This window comes from Excalfactoria chinensis, chromosome 1, assembly GCF_039878825.1.
Source record: "Excalfactoria chinensis isolate bCotChi1 chromosome 1, bCotChi1.hap2, whole genome shotgun sequence".
Lineage (NCBI taxonomy): Eukaryota > Metazoa > Chordata > Aves > Galliformes > Phasianidae > Excalfactoria > Excalfactoria chinensis.
The window spans coordinates 43,971,016-43,994,607 of NC_092825.1; positions in this window are offsets into that span (position 1 = coordinate 43,971,016).

The following is a 23,592-nucleotide window of genomic DNA, read 5'->3' on the forward strand; positions in this document are numbered from 1 at the left end:
TAAACCTTGAATGTGTGCATTCATCCACATTTTTGCTGCGGTTGTGCAGCTACTTGGAAGATGCAGATAGAATACAGGTGCCGAGTTTTGTCTCTGAAACCTTCCTGAGCTGAATTTGAGCACAACCTAAAGTGACATGAAATAAATTTAATTCTTAGACTTCATTTAGTATTCCGCAGCATTATGGCATAAAGGTCTGAATGATTTCACTTCTTTGCCAGGTAGACTTCAAGCGCTCTAAATTATTTCTGATTGACGTGAACGTAAAGGCAGGGAAGCCTTAGCGGCATGCACAAGGAGTAAACATTTTCTGAAGAGTTCCAAATTATGCAGCCTGTATTTCTGTGATGCACTCAGGCTGCACTCAGTGAAGGGGCTTATTCGGGACCCAGTTTTCATTCGCAAGACAACTGTAACTCTGGGATATCTTCTGGGCTCTAACTCTATCCAATGCATCTGTTTTTTACAAAAATCAATGCAGTCCCTGGCTGCACAAACCCTTGTTTCGGGGAGCTGACATCCAGCCAACAGAGGGAGCACTAGTTTAATTAACATGTCCAATTTCCAGCACTGCCAATGTTGCTGCTGGCGGCACAGATAAGGAGGTCAATATGGGAAAGCTACACAAGCCTCCCCTCCTAAGAACTGTAGGAGGGCAAACCGATTGCCAGTGGTACAGAAAGGAAACCCAGTGAGGAATCGTTGTCTGGCCATTGTGTGGATTTGACAAAAAAAAAGGGGGGGAAGGCGGGGGAGGAGGAGAGGGGATTGGGGGGATTGGAGGGGAGACAAAAGCATGAAGCTTTAGCCATTAAAACAAAAGGCAGCTCCCAGGGTGCAGTCCAGTCCTGGGGTTCAGCTGCTTCCCATGAACAAGCAAAGCCCCCTGAGCCAGTGCAACCCTGCATTGAATCAGGGGCCATCTGTCACCTCATTTATTAGAACAAGTTAAAAAAAGATGAAATTCTTTGCAGAGTCCTGGTGGCGAATTTTGGCATTTCTTTCAAGGAGGACTTAATTGCAAACCTTATTTATCCAGTCTACAGATCTGCTGCTCTCTGTCTAAATGATAATATGGCAATACACTGCTGCAGTGAATTGGAAAAACAAACCAAGCTGAAACTTCCACTACTGTGTTAAAGTTTTGCATGTTTCTTTATTTCCATCTTTCGAAAATGAGTCTCTACTATGTTGGTTTTTGTTGTCGTTGTTTCGTTTTTGACAGGGAGTTCTGCTGAAAGATTTGATCACCCTTAATATTTATCATATTCAGGATCTACTTGCCTACATCTTCAAACACAGGTTTATTCTTTCAATTGCTGTGAAGAATAAATTAATTAAATACATTAAATCTGTACACACACACACACATGTATATCTCCCATGAAATGTGGGTTACCTGAGATTGAGCACTTTGATGAGGTAAATTCTCTTGTCCTGAATCCTACAGTGGAAATGAATAGGGAAGCTTTTCACACAGGAGGCCCCAAAAAAGCAGGGAGAGAAATGTGCTGATGCCAAAAGAGCTCCACAGACACTCATCTCTGCTTGTCTTTTTTGTGTGTAGGCCAGTACACTAGATAAGCTAGGTAGCAGTGTAAGGCCCCAAGATAATAAGACAACTGCAAATGGCCTGCCCCAAGGCAATGTTAGGTTTTATTTGGATTTTCAGTCTTTCAGAAAACCTTTCCTCCTGCTGATTACAGGCTCATAGATTTGTTTTCTGTGCTGTACATTTTCTGGTCTTTCCTGTCTGAAAAGGCTAGCAGAGCCCTTAAAATACCTGGAAAACATAAGCTGAGGAGGAAAAACAAAATGGGGAGGATGCAAATGGAGGTTCCATCACTGAAAGAGGCTATACCTGAGAGCAATGAAAACAGCAGAGAAAGATGTGGATTAATTGAAAATATAAAGGGGTTATCATATTCACTTTTATGTCCTCATATCATTTACCTCTTCAAATTGATTCTCTTTTTTTTTCTTGTGTTTTGATCATGTCCGTGATTAGCCCCATGGTCTGATCAATTTCATAGTTTATCTAACTTGGTTGTCTAAAAACCTGATCAAAGGGCAATGTCTGTAACTCGGGAAAGTTTCCTTTCAAACAACTTTTCTGCTCTCCTTGGAGTTCAAGGGCACAGGAATTGCAGGATATGTCCAAGCTCACTTTATCTCCAAAGGATTTCTAAAAACTGCAGATGCTCATAAACAAGATTTAGCTGAACTCTTGACTGACAGTCTAGAGCTGCTGTTTGATATCAGTGTATCCAGTTTCCTGCTGATAAACCTGAGCTGTAATGTGGTGCTTTGAAACATCAGTATAAATGTATTTTTAAACTTTTATTTTATTTTATTTCTACTGTTTTCTCTATTCCGAGTTCTCACTTTGCCTTTATTTCTCAACAGTTTGGGGCAAGAATGGCCAAGCTGTGTCTGGTGTTTATATATATCTTGTTATGTCTTCCCCAGGAGGGATTTTCCAGCAAACCCTGCCTTAGTGTAGTAGTGTAGTGTGTTCTGTGTGAAATAACTAACTGTAACGTAGGTAGAAATTTGTATTTCTTCCAAGCAAATTGGGGGGGGAAATAAATAAATAAATAAATAAATAAATAAATAAATAAATATGAATGGTGGATAGAAGAAGTAGGTTGTAAGGTACTTTTCATATTCCTTGATCTGAGTATATTTAAAAGGATAAAATTTGAGAGCAATTCTAAGCTGCGCTTCACCAGCACAGGGAGGATGAGGCTGCTGAAGGTGCCTACTCTATTATGCTGTACTTAGGAAATGTCAAAACCAGAGAAATTTGAGCTTGTGAATCAAGGCTTTGGAAAAACATTGGAAACTGAGGTTAGGACAGAACAAGCACTGCTGCTGCAGTGTGGGCAAATGTGAAAGCGCACGCTTTTGTGTCAACCACCCTTATCTCTCTTATCATTTCCTACTATCAAACCCTGTACTTTCTTTGTAGGAAAGAGAACAGACACGAGCGTGGAGCTCAGAATGAGTGCTAAGAAATACGTTAAAGAAATCCATCCACAGCATCTCAGATTCAGAAAAGCCTTTGTGTTTGAAAAGGTTGTGCAGTTATGTGGAAGTGGTTTGATATCTTGGAATTTGAAGACTGGAGGCTTCTTAAAAACATGACATCAATGCATTATTTAGGAAGCAGTGCATTCCATAAAGCACCCACCAGCTAACTTCCTAATCTGACTGAAAAACGTTGTGAAGGAGTACCCAAGCCCTTCACCCAAGGGACCAGCTTCCTGCTGAGCACAGACTTTTTAAGCTGCTTGCAGCTCTCATTGTTCCAATCATATCTAACTATCCTTGTGATTTTTCCGTCTGTAAGGCTGCCTTGTGAATCCTTTTTGTACCACATAAATGGCTAGTGTGAGGGGTGAGCGGTGATATACACTGTTTTGTTCTTTGCTACTCCATCTGAACTCTGCCATTTCAATGGGCAGCCGGCAGTAGAAAGTTTTTGATCACACTGAAAATCCTTGCACTTAAGCAGAGCCTGTTTTGTGAAAGCTGAGGGAACAGTCTGAGGAGTTAATACACCCACTCATCATCTAATCTTGACACTGGCTCATACAAAAGCACAAGTGAATAAAACTGCATCATTTTTTGCTGCTTTCTGGAGGCTTTGAGATCACGGGTCTTGGGATTTGCTTTGACACGCTGGCTGTCACTAGCATACTTGTGTAATTATTGTACATATTATCGATTTTGAAAGATTCATATTCTCTGCTTTTTTTATTGATTGGTAAGGGGTTATTTTATTGAAGGCAGAACAAGCACCTCCAGCTATTGAAGGAACATGAAAATTAATGCGACTGTGGATACAGGAAGTCTACTGGGTCCTTTGTGATAAAGTTGCAGACACACAAATCTGGCAGAAAGGGAACTTTCCTTTCAGACTGTGAAGGTAACAAGAAGATCAGCTAATGATTTCAGGCAATTCATAAAAGCTTTGTAGCTTCTAACAGTAGAAATATTATGAAAGATGCACTGACTCTTCTTTCTTTTGCTTGCTTGATTTTTAACTTGATGAGCTCAAAATATGTTCAGGTTAATGAAATTCTGCCCTTGAAATGTACATTGCACAGCACAAAGTCAAAACTGTTAATGGTGGTGTAGGAATGAGGTGCTCAGTCTAGCTGCCTGTAAGCTTAATTTCACATCACAAGTGATTACTGCTAGTCTGCTCCCTGGTTCCTGAGAATGAAATAGTCACCCATTCATTTACTGTACAATAATAAGCCAAGTCTATATTTGATGCTTTTCAGAACTTGCTTTGAACTGTTAAATGGTCAACAGTTACCATGCAACCAAAAGGCAATAAATTCTCTGTGATTCTTGTCTTAAAGAGAGAGAATTCTTTGATTTTTAACTTAGATGCTGCTTGTGAAACATTCAGCTAAAGGCTGGAGCTATTAAATTCCCTCCCCTGATGAGGACAGAGTGAACTAGCACTGCAGCCACTCAGCCTCCTTCAGTCATATGAAAAACAAAGCCTATCTGGCTCTGTGGTGTGCTCAGTAGTTAAACTAGGTTAAAATAGGACAGAGAACTCACCTTTTTTTTTTATTAGTTCCTGCAGTGGAGCTTAGCAGTGATGCAGTTTTGCTTTACCTTGCCATGTTAGGATTTAGCAAGAGAAAGAGATCAGCAGTATGAGAAAAAAAAGTGTGCCTAAAGAGAATTAGTGACTTGAGGCAAGCCCACTGCCAAGAACGGAAGGAAAGCACAGGCACTTTGTAAAGGTCCAGAGGGCCCCTTTTGATAAATGAGTCATGGGGCAACATCAAAAGTAGATCCCTAGAAATTATGAAACAGGAGGTTCCTGCCATTTTGGAGATTTCATGATATTGAAGAGAGATTTTGTACCAAAAGTGAATTGATGCAATATTCATAGTATACCAATGATGAGCCATGCTCTACTGAGCAACCTTACTGAGGCTGGCAAACCCTCAGCTCACCATTAGGCTTGCTCACTGGCAAAGACTGGTATTAACAATGGAAAAGGTATTGTGAAGTTGCGATTCTTTTTAGTTTTTTTTCAGTTGTTAAATGGACATCATCTCCATTTTTTTTTTCCTCCAGTTTTTTTTCTCCTCTCTTTCAAATCTTGCCTCTTTTGTATCTCCACTTCTTCCTCCTCACTCATTACTACTTCTGCAACAGCTCCTGTCTCAAAGTCTCATAGCATGAACATGGAAGGATATGCAGTAGTAGGGAGCAGGGAGCATTCAGCTTTTAAAGTGATACTGCAGGACAATCTTACCTCTTTCTAGGTAAATACGCCCTGTCTCATATGGAGCTTCTCATTCTTTTCTTAGGAGTGCACCAGGTAGACCTTAGAAATGGCCTTTGAAGAGCAACCAAGAAGGGACAACTGTCCAAGGAAGTGTTTCAGATTCAATGACTCAGTTGAATTCACGTGCCTTTCTATTTATTTTTTTGGAGGAAAACAAACAAACAAACAAAATGGAAGGAGTAAGGAGAAATAGCCTGAAAACCTCAAACAAAATGTCTCTGGAAGGCAACCTAGGGAAATGGAAAAAGAAATGAAAATGCACTCAAAGCTGAAGTTGGATACAAAGCTGGACAGAAGGTCTTGTCTCTATGCCAGCAGAGCAGAAAGGGCTGGCAGTGGGGAACACAGTCCTTCCAGATCTTAACTGGTGGAGGGCAGCACCCCTGATGAGAAAGAAATTTAATTACTTTTCAGTATTTGTTACAGACCTTGTCTGCCTTCCTCCTAGGCATGTCAACATTGTGCAGTGGCAAGAGGAACTGCGGCAAGCTGCACGGTCTTATCAAGATATTTTACCTGACTTAATACACTCCATTTTTCAGAAGTAAATGAATGGCTCCAGCCAAAGTTTTCCATTTTTCACGCTTAAGTGCACTGTCTTTCACAAGTGTAATGCTCATTTGCATGGGTTAGCTAGCAGCACTCCTACTCTTCAGCTGTAAAGCCCCCACCATTATGGTACAGTAAAGCTTGTAATTGTGTCCGCATTTGTGTGTCAAGAGCAGTCTCAGCCATGTCCGTGTACTTTCCATCCTTTTATTGATTCTTTTGCACCAAAAAAGTCACAGCTTCTTCCATTTCAGGAGATGTACTGTAGTTCTTTTAAAACAGTATGACACAGTTCAGTAGCTGGAATGTGCCGCAGAGCTGGAACTGCTAGATAGCTTGTTTTTAATTTTCTCCACAGGAAAGAGTAATGTGTAACTTCTCAGCAGAGTAACTGTCACAAAGAAAGAGGATAGAATAAAAGGCATATTTTGGCTCATGTCAAGATAAAAATGAACAAAAAAAAAAAATCTTTCTCACAGTTCTCTCTTTATAGCTCTGAAGCTGAATTTATATCAAGATTTCTGGTTCGAGTGAGGAATCAGCCTCAGCCACTCGCATGAAACTGAGATAATTCAAACTGTCCAAGATTTTCAGCATGTTGGTTTTTGGTATTAGAGACGGATCTCTAATTAATGCCGTAAGAAAATACTGTAAAAAGAAATAAAAAAAAATAAAAAAAAAAGGAAGAAAAAAAAAAGAAACAAGTATCAGCAGAGAGTGCTGATGAAAGCATGGGAGTGAATTGTTAATTGGGGGAAACCTTAATTACACTTTTACATTTTGCAAACTGCCTTTCACAAATACTCAGAGAGCAGTCTTAGCACTCAAGAAGGGCACTCTAAAGCAACAGGAACTCAACCTCGCTGCTTTTATTTGCTAAAAATATTTTAGAACTGCTTTTAGATATTGTGCTGGAATGTGAAGTAGTGATTTCTTTTTAATTAAAATCTCCTAAAAACTGATTTGACAGGGTCCTCTGGTAGAAAAAAAAAAAAAAACAAGGACTGGCAAATTAATTAACTAAACTAGAAGGTCAGTTTTAAAATCCTGCTGCAGACTAATTAAATCCCAGACACTGACATTTTTGGCTAAAAATTGCAACCATAGTAATTAGTGTTGCGGGAAATTTCCATATGCCATTGTGCCAAATGAATGAGAGTATTTCATAATTGTTCCTGTAGGACTTCTTGCAAATAGCTGGGAGGGACAAGATTCTATTGTAGGAAATCTGCAAAGACATTGTAACGCTTTCATTCCAGTAATACTGGCTCCCTGGGTCAGTTGCATGAAGGAGGGAGAAGCCTGACAAATGTTAGAAAGATTACAAATTATTATTATAGCATTCTCTACTTCTTGTTGCCTAACTACTTTCTTAAGTATTGCTATTTTAAGTCACCTAAAGAAATAGGGCAGGCTATTAGTCAAAATGCTGTGAATATATCTACATGCTGAATATGCAATTAAAAATCACCATTGTGAACAATTTTATGCAATAAAACAAAAGGTGCTGTTAATTATTTTACTTGCATACATTTAAGCTAACTATTCTGAGAGTTTTTTTTTCTGTAATCATTAACTTTTTCAAAACTGCTAAGGATTTGTTAAATGTCAGACAGTAAAATTAAAATGTCAGCATATGACTTAAGGGTCAAATAGACTTAATAAACCTGAACTGCATCGCTCCACATTTATTTCCAAATTTTCTACTGGAAAAGGGGGTAAAAAACGTAAAATGAATTTTTTTTTTTGTGTGTGTGTGTGCAGTCTGTGTGCCTTTTGGATATAGCAGATGATTGTTTCTGTAAGTTATTCAGGCCTTTCTTATATCAGAGCATTGCGCAAACTTCACTCAAAGGGAAAAAGTCTGCTCCCATCTTGAAGGACCATTGATATAAGATGATGATCTTGGTAGTTTTTTTCTAATAACTCTATCATCTCTTCAAGGAAAATTAAAATGTCAGAATAAGAAAATGACCAATTTACCCAATAATTAAAATAAGTAAAAGATAAATGACTGGTTCAGATGAGAACAGAAAGAGATTGTGATGTAGAACTGGAGGACCAGACTGAAGGACTGCGCAGCTTGTGCTCATAGACCTTGCAAACGTCTGAAATGTTGCTCTCAGATGGGCCATCTCCATCTTCCTCTTCCCAGGCACTGCTTGTTCCTATTACATCCCTCTTTTATTCTCCACAAAAGTGGCTTGATTGGAAAAATAGTTGACAGTCTCTTCTGCAGTTAGCTAAGCTGCAAAATGCTCAGCAGAGTCACACTGTGTGAGATGGGAGAGAAACTTCCAGAGTGTCTCCAAGCCCTGCTGGCCTAATGTCCCCAAGACTCTGCAGTCAGTCTGCAGTTCCTTCTTTCACAGACTAATGTGATGGTCTGTGACTGACTGCAGCAATCAAAGAGCATTCAGGTGCATGTAGAGAACAATTTTCTGGTTGATGTGTTCTTTCAGGTGAACTCATTCAGTAAAATGGCATTTATCTCATACTTGTCTTACAGAATTTCAGTATTTTTTATTTTATTTCAGGTGGAGAATATATTTCTTTCAAGCTATTGTTTCAGGGTCTGTGCAAACCTAAGCCTTCCCATGGTAAAACCCAGGGTGAGACTGAATAGCAAGTGGATATAATTCATGCTGCTAATGGCAGAATTTTGGACATATGCAGCTTTGTACCACTGGTGACCTGTAAATTGTCCAGAAAACATGGCTGATCCAACTCCTGGGTGCCTCAAGTTTTACACAGGATCTTGAAGTTTAGGGGGATTTGCACAAATCCTGCTCCATAGGGTTGCTCAGAAATGCAGTCTAGGAGCTACGCTATGGGTCTCCATATGCAGCCTGTTGCAACTGAGCCTGGGAGTGGGGCTTTAGGGACACTCCTGCTAACATGGAGCGCCTCCTTCTCCTCACAGAAATGTAGCTTGGGGTAAAAAAGGTGTGTTCCCATGCTAAATATTGCACACAAAAAAACTGCATCAAGATAAAATTAACAGTAGGAATATGTGACAAAACACTAGTTTGGGCCCCTCCTGAATATCACACCAAACCTGGAAATGTTTTACAAATATAATTTTACCTGTTTTTTTGTGGGTGTCTCAAAATTGCTTTTACTTTGGGAAAACTTTCTTCAGCTGCTACATTCCCACTGCTCAGGAGACATGTCCACCTTGACCACTGCTACATTATCCTTTCACAGAAAACAGTAAGCTGTAAGGTATTTCAAGTGTTTTGCTCTTGTGGCACCAAAATGAGCTGTTAATCATAATAAATCATGAGGTTTCACAATAAGGCCATCACTTCTGTTTACCTTGGCAAGTTAACAGCTTTGGCCTCTTCTGGAAATAGCCCCTCAGGCTCTTCGAATGCTTAGGCAGAGGAAGATTACGCTTTGTATGTGTGCATCCTCAGAACTGTACCCCTTCATTTTTGCAAGGATTAGTACTACAAAACAAAATCTCAACAAATAGGAGCTTGTGATCTGCAGAGGCACAGGCATCCTTTACACAGGCCCAAACTTTGCAATAACAAATATTTGTCCAGTGGCAAATGCAGGTATTAGCTGTCGGTGTGGACGTGATCGCTGGAATGCATTTGTGTCAGCCGTTTAGCAGTATTTGATTAGGGCACCAAGCAAGGGAATTTTTTATAGATCTGCTGTACAACACTAAGACAGGTATCTCACATCTCTGGGGCTTACTTCCTCAGCCCTAAAGTGCAATACTGAGGCTACGCCTTCCTTGCCTTATACATGGTAAGCATAGGAATAGGGTACCCATGCTGTTTTTACAAGCTTTGAAGTTTGGGATGAGAAAAAGCCATGGGAGGGCTTTGCCGTGCACAATGCATCCCTTTGCAGCTGTCAGAGCACCGCAGTGTGATTTTTCCAAATGTCCGGTTTGTATAAAGCTGTCTGAAAACATTTCCAATGCAACTGTATGTCTAATGCAGGCACGGTGGCACAGTCTATGGAGTTTGAAAGCATATTTAAAATTGAAATGTTCTTTCAATATCTTCAAATAGCAGCAGGATGCTGTATAATTTACACTGGGCCTCATGCAGGCAGGCACATAATCCAGCACCCTGAAGCAGTGCGTGCCACACGCTGAGTACTAAGAAGTTACTCATGCTCGTAGTGTGTTTGAGGGGAGAGGAAAGGCTGTAAACTCCCTGAGCAACAGTGCTTTCTTGAGACAGTTCATCCTCTCTGAACGCTTTGGAGCACATGAAGCTGAGCTAATCATCAAGAAACCCTCTAATCTCAATCATTACTTCTGTTTTCATGTTAGGCATTGTGACAGCTTTTCCCCCTTGTCATCAGAGGGAGAAAGCTGTGGCTGCTCTCTGGTGAGCCGAGGGCTATGATGGTAGGCTGAGCTTTCCCAAGTTAGTATTCAGGCTTCATACACAGGCAGCAAATGGAGAGATGATCTTGGAAGAGTGTTGAGAAGGGCCTGGCACAACTGGGGGCTGATGTCACGTCACTCTCGGCTGACTGTCAAACAAAGGTAGAGCCAGCCACGTATTAATTTGCAGAGAAATAAAGAAATAAAGCGATGACTTCGGGTCCTAACTGTTGCAGACAAATAAATAATACAATAAATCATTGAAATGAAGAAATGTGGCAAGAGGCACTGGAAACTGAGAGATATTTTGTCACTATATTGCAGCATTAATAGTGTTTTGAAGCTTCACATTTAAATTGCCTATTTCTGACACTCAAAATGCACATTAGGAAAATGATGCTTATTTTATAGTTACTCATTAAAAGGAAGGGGATAAATAAGATGGAGGTTTAAACTATAAATCTCTTTCATAACAAACAACCAATAAGAAAGCAAGGGGAAGACAAACGAATGGATAGTGAAAGAATGACTTTTAAAATGCTTTGGTAATCCGGGGTATAAATGAGCAACTGTCTCATCTTGTCTAGGATGAGTCATTTTTAGAAGATCTGAGTATGATCCTGAAGGCTGCAGATATTTGTGTGTTACTTGGTAATGAAGAAAAACCAGAAATAATAGAAAAGGTTATTTCTTTTCCATTGCAGTGATTCAGGCACTGTGCAATTATACTATTTGTCTCTTCTTTACATGATAACAAATCCACATGTATTTCCCCACCTACAGATACATCATCTTTTCTCACCTAACAAGCCATAACTTCAGATTACCTCGTACAGCCTATGTGACAAATTCCAGGAAAGAATCAGAAGGAACTTACACATCACTGTGGCATTTAGTCTTGTTGGAAAGGTCTTTCATGATCACCTGTGTAACTTTCCAGCACTCGTTAATGGCTGCTCAGCAGCCTGCTGCTGATCGACTATTTGCATAGCATCTGCATTTATCTAATCTTTATTTATTTTCTAAAGAATGTAAAGTTACAGCTCATTTGCAGTGCTTCAGGATTTGAGTATTAAACAAAAATGCAAATACAGCAGTAAGCCCTTAATGAGATGTATCCAGCTCATTTTTTTCAGCATTAACTCCATTCTTTATCTTATTTGAGCACCCGCAGTATAAACTATTCATCAGTTCCAAAACTTCATTTTATTATATCATCAGCTGCTGCCATGTATTTTACAAGTTTAAATTCTAATTTTATCCACAGTAAGAATAATAATGATGTTTCAAACTGGCATTTATTGTCCAAAAGAAAAGAGCTCAAAAACAGTATTTTCTTCTGGAACTTACGGAGTTACCAATTCAAAACGCAGAGATGCACACTGCTGGCTTAGTGGCACTTGGCTGCTACTTTGCACTGGAAAGGCAAGAAAGTCACAAGCATAGGTGCCAGTTCCAAACACACTTATAGCCATAAAAGAGGTCTTCTTGAGGAAATTTAAATGTCCTGGAGGAGATTCCTCTCTTTGGAAGGATCTGAACACACACCAACTTTATACTCCTATTTTAGTTTTATTAAACAAATAGTATAAAACAACATTTTGCATCCTAGAAAAGGGAACTCAGTCCTCTGATAATTCTGCAATGTGATCTAAACCCTGTTGCCCAGGCCACCAGCAACTTGTGTCCTTTGGCATCACCTGTGTCTCACCCCAGAGCTGTTCCCAGCTTTCAGACACTCCAGCAGCCCTTCTGTAGAACTCTTAGAGACCCTCTTCACATACCCCAGTTTAGGGCTGGATTGCACAAGGGAGAAAAAATGAAAGTCAGCAGGGTTTCCTCTGTCTTCATTAGTAGTATTTTTAATTTGTCTCTTCTAAAAATAAAATCACCTGAAAATAAAATCATCAGCCTGCAGTTCTGGTCACCCCTAAATACGACTTGGTTGTTCCATTAGAGTTACATTCCTTTGAAATGACATGGTCTGCACCAAGGACCATCAGCTTCTTTGTCAACTTTGGGAGACTGAGTCTGTCCCTGACCGTACTGATGGTCATGATTATGATAGTTTTTGTCCTCAAATCAAAACTGAAAAACAAAGTTCAAAGTCAAATATTGCCTGAGGATTTTGCGAATGCTTCTAATCCAGCAACATCATCAGGTGAGCTAAACCAACGTTAGAGCTGCTGTGGGCTATAGAAATTCTATGTTCTCCTTGGAAATTGCAGTCACGTTCAATAGGGCTCAGTTTTATCTCTCATTTTTTTAAAAACTCCATCTCCATTCTGCCTGTTCCCTCTACATCTTGTATTATAATCTGTGAGTTTGTACATCCTACAGATTTGATGAATGAGCTACAGAGAACAGGATGTGTTTTGCTCTTCATGCCTCACAGCAAATTTCCATTCATATTCACTACAGGAAAACAAGGCTCTATAGGTTTTTCCTTCCAATTTTAAAACATGTTTATGTGAGTTACTAAATTTTATGCCCAGTTTGGATTTTATTACTAATGGGTTTAGCTGAGCAACAGAATCCAAAACTATCATTGGGACAACTTTTATAGTATCTTTGCTATTTTGCTTGGGAAAGAATGGGCTCTTGCAATTGGGATATTGGTCTTAAAATCCTCCTGAGAAAGACTTCATCAATGTATCATCACCTATAAAACTGATAAAACAATATATATCATAACATAATAATATGTGTCAGTAAATAGGGGAGAAAAAAAAGAGCCTCCAGTTCCTTAATGACTGGAAAATGCTAATACGTATGCATAATAAATAATATAGATGCTAGAATAAATATTATAATATAAGTAATACAATAAAGATGGTAATATAATAAAATCCTGGGGTTTTTAATCTTCTACATTTTCTCTGGATGCTGCAATGTTTCTCAATTTTCGCAGTGGAAAATTTTATAAGTGGCTTGTCTTTATTGTTAGTTCATTTGCACTAAAGAATTATCAGCTTCACAAACTTCTTTGTAGCTCCCAGTGGAACTAGTGCAATTATAAACTTGTGCCAATTTGGCTTCTTAGCAGAAGGTACCTATTGGAAGAAAACAAATCTCTACATTAGATTCCATCATGAACAAACAAATCGTTTTAATTGGCTGCGTAATGAGATGGCCTTTTGTAAAGTATGTACTTGGAAAGTTCGCTTGTAAAGTGGATCTCAAGTTCTGCACAGGATGAGCATTGTAGCAAAACTAATTGTATAAAGTATAAGACAGCTTTGTTCCAGCTTTTGAAATGTAGATCTTCCGTGTATTGCTTTTTATAATCTGTTTACATATTTTTAATAATTTAGCTTACTGAAACCCCACTATTTTACAACTTTATGTACCTGTTTTCAGTTGTGAAGAGAAATAACAAGGTATTTCACTGTAGTTATAGGTCAGTGTCATTTCAAAAGGATGTTATATCTCATCTCTTAAAATATAACTGACTTTAAACAGATAACATCAGAGTTTTAAATGCATTACTTTACATTATTTAGGACCTGGGGGTCCTAGTGGACAGCAGGTTGGCCATGAGCCTGCAGTTTGCCCTTGTGGCCAAGAAGGCCAGTGGTATTCTGGGGTGCATTAAAAACAGCATGGTCAGCAGGTCAAGAGAGGTGATCTTCTCCCTCTACACTGCCCTGGTAAGGCCACATACTGCATCCAGTTCTGGGCTCCCCCATTCATAAAAGACAGGATCACCTAGAAAGAATCCAGCAAAGGGCCATAAAGATGATAAAGGGCCTGGAGCATCTCCCATACAAGGAAAGACTAAGCAACCTGAGTCTGTTCAGCCTGGTGAAAATAAAACTGAGATGGGATCTGATAAATGTTTATAAATATCTAAAGACAGCTGAGAAGCAAATGGATGAGGCCAGGCACTTCTCAGTGGTACGCAGTAATAGGACAAGGAGTAATGGCCTAAAACTTGAACATGAGAAGTTCCATGAGGTAGAACTTCACAGCAAGGGTGTCAGAGCACTGGAACGGGCTGCCCAGAGAGGTTGTGAAGTCTCCTTCTATGGAGATATGTGGACGCCCACCTGTCTGACCTATTTATTATAGGGAACCCGCTCTAGCAGAGGATTGGACTTGGTGATCTCTTGAGGTCCCTTCCAAGCCCAGTTCTGTGATTCTCTGATTATGTCTAGACTGCTTAATTCTCCCACAACCTCTTCTTCCTGTAGATGATTCTCAAAGAGTGAACTAGTATCTTCCTAGAGGTGGAGCAAGGGAGCAGCTCTCACCTTTGAGATGATGGGACCCATTCTTACAACAACTTCATAACTCTCAGTAAAATCTTTCTTACTACCTTTGTGTATTGAAAATTGCTGGTGCCCAGGCCCACACCCAACCCAGACCACTCCATAGCACTCAGAAGTGAAAGCACACTGACAGAGGAGATTTCCTTGGCTATCCTCAAGGTCACAAATGTGGATGTGTATCAGCTTGGGCAAAGTGAAAAGTGACGTTTAGGATACAATGAAAAGATCCCCAAATGCTGCCTGTCTTGTGATTTTATTGATGAGGTAAGTGGTAAGAATTCCTTGTATATCTGAATGCTTCAACTACCCATTTTGCGGTGAAGCCAAGCAAAGCAGATTGACTTTGTGTTGAAAAACAAGTTCAATAAATCCACTGCGGAGCTTTTGTGCACTGGTGTGTCTGTGCAGCAGGTAGCTGTTAGTGAGGATCTTGGCACTCCCCAAACTCAAAGAGGTAGGCATGTGGCAGCTTGCCTGGAGCTGGATGATAGGTCGTAGAAGAAAGTTACATGGCTCTTTAGAGGATAAATGCCATTTTCCCAATGTCTATCAACTAAATATTTTTGTCTTGTTAGAGTAACCTTTATAACGTTGTTTTGTACAGTCTCACTCCCTTAAACATAAAGCACATGCACACACTCCCAACACGCTTTCTACAAGTTTTTCTGCTGCTATTCCCACCAGCTAAAAGCCATCAGTGCCAACTCTGTGGTGTACAAGTACGGTCTCAGAAGACTTGAATACGAAACATTCCTAAGGTAAAGGCTTAGACACATCTAACTAATGAAGATGTGTTGAATGAAAAATAGAGCCACACTTTTAATATAAGTGCTTCCATCAAGCTCTTAAAACATTTTCATAACTTATCTGAAGCTATCATATTTCTTTTTTGATTATGACCGATGTATCTGAAGAAAGGCTCTTGCTGAGACACATGAGATCACTCACCAGTTACCATAATGAGCAAAGCAGACTCAGTGTAGTCTCCCTCCCACAATGCCAGCCTTTTTGAACTGATCCCGCAAAGGCTTCCCACGGGCTGCATCTCTCCAAGCACTGATCCAACATGGCTCCGTACCACAAGGCCCACCCTTCAGGCACTGCCCCACACAGGTCTCCACCAGCAGCAGCTCCCCCAACCCTTCTGACCCACTGAGGGCTCTTCCCCATGGGCTGCAGCTCTGGCTTGGGCTGCTCCTGTAAGGGCTCTCCACGGGCTGTGGCTTTTCCAGGCCTCATCCACTGCTGCACCATGGGCTCCTCCATGGCTGCATGTGGAGATGAGTTCTGTGTGTCTTCCCATGAAGTCCTGGTCCACTGATGCACATACTTACAGCATATAGCTAGAGTGCATGGGGGTCCCATTCACACTGAAGAAAGTAAATGTGTGCTTAACACTTGCTTTGAAGCTTTGCTGGTTCAAAAGCTTGTGGCATTCAAGTTTGTGTTTTAAGCTATAGATTAGGTTGGTGTTAATAATAAATCTTTTTTTCTGTGAATATTTTTGCCTGAAGAATGGTGGTAGCCAGTGTCACTCTGGTCTTCAAAAAGGGCAAGAAGGATCTGGGAAAGTACAGGCCAGTTAGTCTCACCTCTGTCCTTGGAAAAGTGATGGAACAGCTAGTTATAGATGTCATTCCCAAGCAATTGGAAGAGAAGAAGGTCATCAGAAGTAGTCAGCATGGAATCATCAAGGGAAAATCATACTTGACCAATCTCCTAGAATTCTATGATGGCACCACCAGCTGGGTAGATGGGGGGAGAGCAGTGTATGTCGTCAGCCTTGATTTCAGCAAGGTTTTTGATACTGTCTCCCACAACATCCTGATAATGAAGCTGAGAAAATGCAGGATAAATGAGTGAACAGTGACGTAGGTTGAGAACTAGCTGGCTGGCCAAACTCAGAGGGTTGTGATCAGTGGGGCAGAGTCTGGTTGGAGACCTGTGACTAGTGGTGTTCCCCAAGGGTCAGTGATGGGTCCAGTCTTCTTCAGTATCTTCATCAACAACCTTGATGAGGGGATAGTGTCCACCATCAGTAAGAACACCAATTATACAAAGGTAGGAGGAGTGGCTGACATGCCAGAAGGCAGTGCTGCCATTCAGCAAGACCTGGACAGACTGGAGAGCTGGACAGCAAGAAACCAGATGAGATTTAACAAGAGCAAGTGCAGAGTCTTGCATCTGGAAAGGAACAATCACAACTATCAGTAGAGGATGGGACGTGACCAGCTGGAGAGGAGCTCTGCAGAGAAGGACCTGGGGGTCCTGGTGGTTGGGAGGTAGGCCATGAGCCAGCAGCCCTGGTGGCCAAGAAGGCCAGAGGCATCCTGGGGCTCATTAAAAGAAGCGTGTACAGCATGTCAAGGGAGGTGATCCTCCTCCTCTATTCTGCCCTGGTCAGGCCTCTTCTGGAGTACTGCATCCAGTTCTGGGCTCCCCAGTACAAAAAAGACAGGGATCTCCTGGAGCGAGTCCAGCGGATGGACACAAAGATGATAAAGGGCCTGGAGTATCTCCGCTGTAAGGAAAGGCTGAGCAAACTGGATCTGTTCAGCCTTGAGAAAAGAAGACTGAGAGATGATCTGATTAATGTTTATAAATATCCTACTAAGTGTGGGAGTCAAAGGGTCATGGCCAACTTCTTTTCAGTAGTTTGTTGGGACAGGACAAAGGAAAATGGCCATAAACTGGAGCACTGGAAGTTCTGCACCAATATGCAAAGGAACCTCTTCACGGTAAGTGTGATGGAGCACTGGAACAGGCTGCCGAGGGAGGTTACGGACTCTCCTCCTCTGGAGATATTCAAGACCTGCCTAGACACCTACCTGTGCAGCCTGCTGTAGGGGACCTGCTTTGCAGAGGGCATTGGACTCGATGATCTCTGGAGGTCCCTTCCAATCAATTCTGTGATTCTCTGATTCTGTGCCAGAAATGGGCACTCCTGTAATCTGCATTAGTTAGCACCTTTTTATTATAGAAGACAAAAATTAAATGGGACACAGAAATAAACAACTTTTATCTCAGACATTCCAGATCAACTGGTGGCACAATGCTGGACTGACCTGGTCCATTGGTGAGAGAAAAAAAAAAAAAAAAAAAAAAGAGAGAGAAAAGGAAGAGAAAATATGAGTTTCCATTCAAAAGCACCATGTTTCCTATCACTCAGTCTCTCTCCATTTTATTTTATTTCAAGAATACCTGCTCCAGTAGCAACTAAGTGCAATCCCCATTTTCCTACTTAGTATTTAGCAGACACTTGCCTTGACCTCATCTCTCCAAGCTTCCAAGGTTTCTTTCTCACCCTTCTATCCACCCTGGATCTCGTAGCCCTTAGAAGAACATCAGTCAAGCTTTTCTCTTGACAAACACATCCTTTTCAGACCATTCAGTACTGGTTAGATACAGGCATGAAGTTTTCATTCAGACTGAAAGATTATTTGAACCATAGAAATATTCAGTTGCTGGATTGCTGCATGGGCCACCAGGACACATCTTAGTCCCAGAGGCTTCCAATGCAGCAGCAGTGCCTGTTGTGGCCTCACAGCTTAAGAAGTGACCAAGATCTAGAAATTGGTATCCCAATCTGTGCTTTTTATGAAACGACTTCTACAGGGCATCTGGATGTTTTCATGAATCAGATAAGTTTGAATTATTTACAGAATGTGCTAGCTTCAGAGAACCTAATTAGAGTACAGCAGCATGTTTCGGACTGGAAAAAAGCAAGCTATGCTCTTGTAAGTAATTACTGCTTAATGAACAAACTCAGAAGAGTGAAATGCATAAACAGATTCTGTGGAATTTGGGCATGGTACATATTTTCACATCCAAGGTCTTGTTTTCGATATCTATGAAATGCCACAAGTATATTGCTGCTATAAGAATAACAGTACTAAAAGCTCTATCATGCAATATAGTCTATTCAGCAACAAAGAGGTAAGTGTCTTGTTTCAGTATGAATTAATACAAAGTCAGTACTTACTTATACATCTCCAACAGAATTCTACTGTTTTCATGGAATTCTGTATTTGAATTTTGCATCAAAATGGATCATATTTACCCTCAATGCTGCTGACACACCTGTTATCTCATATTATTTGTCTTCATTTCAGCAGTCACAAATTCTACCCTAAACCGAAAGGAGTTTCATATTCCATAATCCAGTTTATAGCAGCTTCAGTTACCATAAGAATTGTCCTTATAAAAATGACATCCAAACATACCCTACATATTTCTGCACCATAAATTCCATATGAAATTCACTCCATTCTAAAGTCAATTCAAGAGTCTATGATCAAGACTGGAGATTCAGCCTGGTAGCTTCAAGTTAAACAATGTTATTTCTGTATTTTATGTATCATAGCTGACTATAAAAATTGTAGAATTGGAACTTAACTGAAAATTCTCCAGGGAAGTGTTTGAGACAGAATGCAGTATGTTCATGTGTAGCTATATTGCCTCTGCTCTGGTGACAGAGAGGAAAATATGGTCTTTTTTCAGTAAACTGAATGCATATCTCTCAAAAGTCTCACAGGGAATGGTTATTTATAACACCAAGCTGCCACTTTAAGATGGGCTCTTTTTTTTTCTTTTTTTTTTCTTTTTTTTTTTTTCACAGAGCACTACCACTACCAACAGTAAGGACTCCAGGCAGAAAAATCAGCTCCTGAGTGACTGCTCTACTGGTTCTGTTCTTGCAGTGTTTTATAAGATAGCCTCAAACTTCTGCTGAGACGATAAGGCTGAAATACGGACCAGATCTGATCATTAAAAATCTCTGGTCTTAAACATAGCAGGTCTGTTGGCAAGCGAAAAACTCTCATCTGTGGGCGCCTGCAAGCCTATTTACTTATTATTGTTCTTTGATCCCCACAGGGTGAAAGAGAAATGAAAGATGTCATCGCTCTCCCCTTTTTATATTTGTGGTGTATCTGATCTGTACTGCAGTCCTTCGGTTATGATTTTACTGTGCACTATTTACTAAGCACAGGTTAACAGCAGCCTACCTTGTATACTCCCAATCAAAATCAAAGTACCTTCCGTATGTCGGGGGATATTCTGTTATTAAACCTCAGCATTATTAGTTTTTCTTTCCTTTTGACAACAGAAATAAAAATGTGTCAGTGAGAGAAACTCTTCAATTATCTGGATTTTTTTTTTTTTTTTTTTTTTTTGAAGGGCAGATCTGAGCCTTCTGAACCTTATCCTGTTTTTAACAGAGTTTGCTACAAACAGGGAAGAAGTGGTTTGACTGCCCGCCAAATCCTCCAGATCCAATTCAAACATCTCTTCCCTCTCCCAGCTTCGTCTAGACTAGGATTTGTAGGGGGGCTCGTTTGCAAACATTTGCTAACCCTGCCTAACCTGTGTGAAAAGTCAGGCACTGTTAGGGCAGACTGCCTATAACAAATGCTGATATGACCTATCTGAAGCATCCCAGATGTCTGTCACCACGGTCAGCCACAGCCTGGCAGTTTCTTGTTCCTGTGCGGCTGAAAGTATCACATCAGTGGATTTTTCTCCCTCTGAATGCAGTGTCAGCTTAAAATACCCCTTAATGTTGTTCAAGTGAATATTGCACTGGGGTATACAGAGAGCACAGGAATCTACCACATATAACTCAGCTGGCAAAAGTGTCTTTGCGTGATGGCTCTTCTATTAGTCTAGCAGAATCCATAGACTTCAGTGAAGGGTTTTCTGAGGAAGAGCTGTGGGACTGCGCTTGAACCAAATATTTCAGACAGGAGTGGCCTCAAAGAACAGGCAGACACACATGTTCAGTAAAAGTGCACATCATGCTCTGTCTTACAATGGACATCATCCTCAGGGATTTGTTTAAATATTCCTCATACAGAGCCAGACTCTGGGTCTCCTGAAGGTCACAGTTGGAGCCACCAGGCACCCAGCTTGCAGGAACTGTATATGTTGAGCTGAAGGTCAGTTTCCATGTTTTACTGTTTGTTTCTGGGCTGTCTCTTGAAAACATGGGCTAGTTATTAAATTCTAATCACAGGCACTTGTTCTTAAACACTAGAGGATGTTTATAGTCTGCATCCACTGGCATTGCCCTTATAATCCCAGTCTTTGTGAGGACTGTGAATAAGGTTTTTCTTCCATATGAAGAATCTCAGTGATGGGAGTGGGGAGATGTTTATCATTGCCTCACAGAATGCCTCCTGCCAAAGAGAAAATTGCTTCCTGACTTCCAAAGCCAGAGGAACAGAGAGAGATGGATCTAGAGAGGAGCAAACAAAGAGAGTGGAAGATTCTGGTCCTAAGATAGATGTAGTTCTTTGCCATTCTGAAAGCCACACTCATTATTTTTGGAGTCTGAACGGTTATGTAGTGGGGCATTCTTTTGACCAGCATTTTTAAAATACAACTTTCATTACATGTTTGAACTTACACAATAATCATAGACAAAACTGCCCATATTCTTCCCCTTCAACCTAACCTGTTGCTGAATAAGAAATTAGGCTTTGTTCTTGCTGCTGTTTCTAACTTGATGTAATGTTTGCAAACTATATTTGTTTGATTTTTGGAGGTTCAGAAAGGTATTTTTGTGGACTACACCTTCACTCCAGAGGGGGCCAACAAAAAGGGAGGGTGAAAAATCTTTCTCAGTCAGAGGTAATTGTCATTCCTACATTAAATTTTGGCTCATCTCCTGTTTTGAACAGGTGGACAGAGTCTTTAAAGCCCTGCAGAGGAAAAAAAAAATAAAATAAAAGATAAGATAAAGACAAAAAAAAATAAAGAAGGAAGGAAGGAAGGAAGGAAGGAAGGAAGGAAGGAAGGAAGGAAGGAAGGAAGGAAGGAAGGAAGGAAGGAAGGAAGGAAGGAAGGAAGGAAGGAAGGAAGGAAGGAAGGAAGGAAGGAAGGAAGGAAGGAAGGAAGGAAGGAAGGAAGGACATGATTCTCACTTTTTACCTTGAATTCATTATGAATTTTGAAAAATGTTGGAATGTAAGACTTGAGTCGCTAAAACACGTGGATATGACTTGATATATTACACTTTTCTGCTTTGCAAATATATCTGAAAGGTTACCAACCAGTGAAATATGCAGACTCATTTTATGGTAGAAAAAAAATAAAATAAAATTCAGGCTCATCCATACAGATTTTTGGCTAAATTATGACACGATGTTTGAGCAGGTGCACCTTCCCTGTTGTGTGGATAGAGTTTGCTGCAGCCCAGAGTTACTGACATTAAAAAGCAGGTGGAATAAGCTTATCCTGTTTTAATTGAACTATAATATTCCCTCATTAGAAAACAAAGCAGTGATGGCATCAGAAATCATCATAATTTTCTGTTGCCTGGAAAGGCTAGAAAGCCTCTTTCTGTCTCGTCTTCTAATCAGATATTTGGAACAATAAGCTTAAATTATACTTCCTTCTCTCCCAAGCCTAGTGATTTTAAGCACATTTCCTCCATAGTCTGTGAAGCTCCAGCTCTTTTCTGAAAGAAAAAAAGTAGCCATTGTTCCTTGGTAATTATTCAGTAATATCTGCAACATGTGTTGCAGGACTCAAATCAGTTTGACACAAGATGCTGTACAAATTCTTGAAATACCACATACTCATTCTCTGAAATAGGAATCCACTACTGGAGTTTAATTGTTGTGGGAGTTTTTGTTTGTTTGTTTGTTTTTTAATGTATCGGTATTTATATTTATTTTATTTTATTTTATTATATATATATATATTTGTTTGTTTGTTTGTTTGTTTTTTTGCATGGATGATATCTGAAAGGCAAGAAACTGTTTCAGTGGAGGAATGGGACTGAGACTCAGAGGATGCGTCCTTCTCCTCCTGTCCTCCTCAAGTCACATTTAACTTCTGAGTGAGTCAGTTTCCCAGTGCAGTAGCAAATTACTGCTATTTCAGAATAATTCATTAATAGCATTAATGTTATTTCCTGTCTTCACCTCTATTGTTCCACTGGGTACAGATTCTGCCTACACAATAACTGGCGGGAGAAACCCTGCTGAAACTCTCTTTATGTGTTTCTAAGTATCCAATTAGTAAAACCTCATTTGCCTAAACTATTCTGCCACACGTGTGGATATGGCACACGTTCTGGCAATGAAACACCTTAGTAAGACAGTGATTCTCCAGCTGTCGCACATCACTTGTCTGCCTCTGTTCAACAAAACCTCTCTTCCAGTAACAAGTAGGTAGACAACCCCTCCTGTTTATAATGAATACAGGCTACAGGCACAGAGTGGCTATATTTATAGTTTTTATCCTACAACGAACATAATGAACAACCATTTCTCCATACAGTTGCGACTTCCTGCAGTGCTGTGTGCTTTCCGCTCCACATGAGGATGGAGAAAACTTGGCTTCTTGGAGTCCTTCAACACCTTTCAGGTTTGGCCTCTTGGCAATTAATGGATGGCTTGAAAGCTTGCTAGAAAATGCAATTCTTCAGCACTGCAGCACTACTCCATTTAGTACTTTGCAAGTGAGTTGTAAAAATTTGCCCTGGAGACAGGGAAATGCAAATATAAATTAGATGGAGAACTAATAACATAACATTATGGAACAATGCAAACCGTTTTGGACACCCCACAGAGAAGAAATCCATGCATTCCTTTCTGAATCATCTTTATGGAAATTTCTGTAAACGTGCCATTATTAAAAGAGAGTAGCAATTATTTCCTTCTTTGGTTCATCAGTTGCAGGGAGGGTAGAATCAACAGGGGAATTAATTTTGTTTTCTTCCTTTTTTTTTTTCTTGTGTGTGTGTGTGTGTGTGTGTGTGTGTGCTTGGTGGAGAGCTATCAGACAACAGGAACCAACATCACAGAAGCCCCTGTCGGTAGAACAGAGTGAGAAAGATGGGAGAAGTGGTCAACATAGTTACAGATGGGGCTCTGTAGGTGGAAGTAGTTAGGAGAGCAGCAGAAGCAGACAAGGTTGCAGCTAACAAGGCTGCTCAGGAAGCCAGAGCTATTAAGATATGTTGACATAACATTTGCAAGCTTCACAGGGACCATCATTATAAATTAGATTTAGTATTGATCAGACAGTTCAGCACTGGAGCTGGAGGAAGACTGGACACTGAGTTCTTTATAAAATCAGCACTTAAG